Raw genomic sequence first — 3,610 nt, forward strand, 5'->3', positions numbered from 1 at the left:
TCACACAGTAGAGATACGTGTGGACTGCAATATGATGGCAGTCACACATAAGAGATAAGTGTGGACTGCAATACGATGGCAGTCACACATAATATATATGTGTAGACTGCAATATAATGGCAATCACACATAAGAGATACGTGTAGACCGCAATATGATGGCATACACACATAAGAGATACGTGTAGACTGCAATATGATGGCAGTCACACATAAGATATACGTGTAGACCGCAATATAATGGCAGTCACACATAAGAGATAAGTGTAGACTGCAATATAATGGCAGTCACACATAAGCGATACGTGTAGACCGCAATATTATGGCAGTCACACATAAGAGATACGTGTAGACCGCGATATAATGGCAGTCACACATACGAGATAAGTGTAGACCGCAATATAATGGCAGTCACTCATAAGAGATACGTGTAGAGTGCAATATGATGGCAGTCACACATAAGAGATACAAATAGAGTGCAATATGATGGCACCCACACATATGAGATGCGTGTGCATCAATATATTACTGTATTGATGTTAAATATAAAGTACAGCTGATTGTACATGTTAAATATGACTATGTTGATGTTAAATATAAAGTACACATGTAATATATCACATTAACATGTCATCATGTTTCTTTCATGCATTGTTTGAAAGAAGGTGTGAAGTTCACCCTGACAAAGAGCATCCGTGGGAGCGTGAGGAAGCCATACTTAACTTTTCGTCAGGATTGCAGGTGCAATCACCTCCACCGGCAACCATCCGCTCCTCTCTGATTAATGAGCTCCGTGTGGCATTTTGAGCCACTCTCATCACAAGTCCAGCAGCCATGCAGGATCACAGTTTTACATATGAATGGGAGGCTTATCATTTGTGACGCCGCAGGCTGGCAACGGACAGAAGAAGAAGGCGTGGATGCACCGCCGCCCCACGGAGGGCCTTTTTTAAAAACATTCTATAGCCGTCAACACTCAGCTTGATGCTCCGCTTTAAAACACCCGGGGCAACTTGGAATGAGCTAATTACTAGAAGACTGGCCCAAAAACACATGAATAATGGATGGTGGTTACTCAACACTTGCATGTAATGTTTAATTACACACAACTAGTCGTTGATGGATGGAGTGGGCCAAGAAACACATTCAATTCAGCAAATATACATTTAAATACCGTATTTTCCGCACCATAAGCCGCCCTGGGTTATAAGCCGCGCCTTCAATGAACGGCGTATTTCAAAACTTTGTCCACCTATAAGCCGCCCCGTGTTGTAAGCCGCATCTAACTGCGCTAAAGGGAATGTCAAAAAAACAGTCAGATAGGTCAGTCAAACTTTAATAATATATTAAAAACCAGCGTGATGTGGGCGCGCATGGAGTCGTATATCAACATGGACGGAGCTGCGTGAAAAAAGCCACCCGGCCTCTTCGCGTAAACTTCCCTTAACCACTCGCTCATCTTTTCTTCATCCATCCATCCCTTCGAGTTAGCTTTTATGATGACGCCGGCTGGAAAGGTCTCTTTTGGCAAGGTCTTCCTTTTGATTATCACCATGGGTGGAAGTTTCTGGCCATTAGCATGGCAAGCTAGAACCACAGTGAAGGATGACTTCTCATTCCCTGTGGTGCGAATATTCACCGTACGTGCTCCCGTTGCATCCACAGTGCGGTTCACAGGAATATCAAAAGTCAGTGGAACCTCGTCCATGTTGATAATGTTCTCTGGCCGGATCTTTTTTTCAGCTATCTTGTTTGTGTTATGATCCGCTGCCCGGATCAGAGTTTGTTTATGTTTGTGTCACGTGTTTTCAGCACCTTGAGTTTAGTTTGTTTCTGTTGCCATGACGGCAGATTGTGCGCACCTGCCTCTGGTTAGTGTTCGGGACGCGCACCTGTTGCCCAGGCGCTAATCAGAGGGCTATTTAGTCTTTGCTCTGGCCTCACTCTGTCTGGCTTCGTAGTTTGTTCTCACACAACTGATGACGACGATTATTTACTGTTTCTTAGCTACTAGTTCTCACGCTAGGCTCTTTTGGTTTGCTAGCTCCCACGCTCGCCCTTTTGTTTATTCATCATATTATTTATATTTAAAATAAATCATTTTTCCTACCTGCAAGCTGTGTCCGAAGCCGTCTGCATCCTTGGGAGAACCACACCCGCATCACTATGCGACCCAGTCGTTACAGTTTTAACAATATGCACGGAAAGTAGCCAGCTTTTCTTGAAAGTCTTTAGGCAGTTGCTGTGAAATAGTAGTCCGTGTGCGGATGGAGAGATTGCGTCTTTTCATGAACCGGATCCCTGTCGCTTAGTAGGAGCCATTTTGTGGTCTTTACAGATGTAAACACACAAAGGAAATGAAACGTAATATCCGCGCGCTTCTTCTTCTTCTTCTTCTACGCGGGCGGGTGGTTGCTTACAGTAGAAGAAGAAGCGCTTCCTGTTCTATGGGGGCGGGTGCTTACCTTGGCGGTTGCTTGCGTAGAAGAAGAAGCACTTCCTCTTCTACGGGGAAAAAATATGGCGGCTGTTTACCCTAGTTGCGAGACCGAAACTTTATGAAAATGAATCTTAATATTAATCCATATATAAAGCGCACCGGGTTATAAGCCGCACTGTCAGCTTTTGAGTAAATTTGTGGTTTTTAGGTGCGGCTAATAGTGCGGAAAATACGGTACTGTACTGCTTGAGCAGGAATAAGGTTTATTGTATATTATTGCATATAAAACCCTAATGAAGGTGTTTGGATGTTTTAGGGTCTCCATAGGCAAAGTATAGTGGCTTCTGCAGGCTCCATTGTAAGCGGTTTTTTGATCGCATTTCTTTTTTAATATTTAGAATTGTCGGAGGCAGATATCCGAATTTAAGTTGTACTTCTTTCATTTCTTAGTCATATTTGAAAACAGTTCGTGTTTTCCAATTCTTCTCTTGATGCTCTGTCAGCAAGTAAACTGTGTGTGTTAACCTTGAGTTCTTTGGAATGTATTATGGCTAGGGAGACGTTGTGCTTGTATTATGGCTAGGGAGGGGGAAGGAAAGAGGGGTTTTTGGCGTTGGGAGGACAGACCATTTTGGGAGGCGCAATAGAATGTTCTAGGGTTAGACTGGTCTCAAAATGTATATTGGCAAAGCTTTGAAAATATACAACAAAATACCTATTCTGTCTCTGGTGGTTTTTCAACTCAGCTTTAAGTGTCGTAAAGAGCTTGGGAGCGAATTGTGACTTGAATTCCCTGGGAGGAACAACTGGTCCAAACGCAACAATTTGGTGCATTGGCCGGGAATCGAACCCGGGCCTCCCGCGTGGCAGGCGAGAATTCTACCACTGAACCACCAATGTCAGCAAGTAAACTGTGTGTGTTAACCTTGAGTTCTTTGGAATGTATTATGACTAGGGAGACGTTGTGCTTGTATTATGGCTAGGGAGGGGGAAGGAAAGAAGGGGTTTTTGGTGTTGGGAGGACAGACCATTTTGGGAGGCGCAATAGAATGTTCTAGGGTTAGACTGGTCTCAAAATGTATATTGGCAAAGCTTTGAAAATATACAACAAAATACCTATTCTGTCTTTGGTGGTTTTTCAACTCAGTCGTAAAGAGCTTGGGAGCGAATT

The 3,610-nt window shown here is 43.5% G+C and overlaps 1 non-coding gene across 1 annotated transcript; it reads right to left on the bottom strand.

Moving 5' to 3' along the window:
- Positions 1 to 3,268: 3,268 nt before the first annotated feature.
- trnag-gcc (transfer RNA glycine (anticodon GCC)) lies at positions 3,269 to 3,339 on the bottom strand. The gene has a single exon. It is a non-coding gene; the product is annotated as a tRNA-Gly (tRNA).
- Between the last annotated feature and the right edge of the window lie 271 nt (positions 3,340 to 3,610).

This window comes from Nerophis lumbriciformis, linkage group LG38 (genome assembly GCF_033978685.3).
Source record: "Nerophis lumbriciformis linkage group LG38, RoL_Nlum_v2.1, whole genome shotgun sequence".
In the NCBI taxonomy this organism is placed as follows: domain Eukaryota; kingdom Metazoa; phylum Chordata; class Actinopteri; order Syngnathiformes; family Syngnathidae; genus Nerophis; species Nerophis lumbriciformis.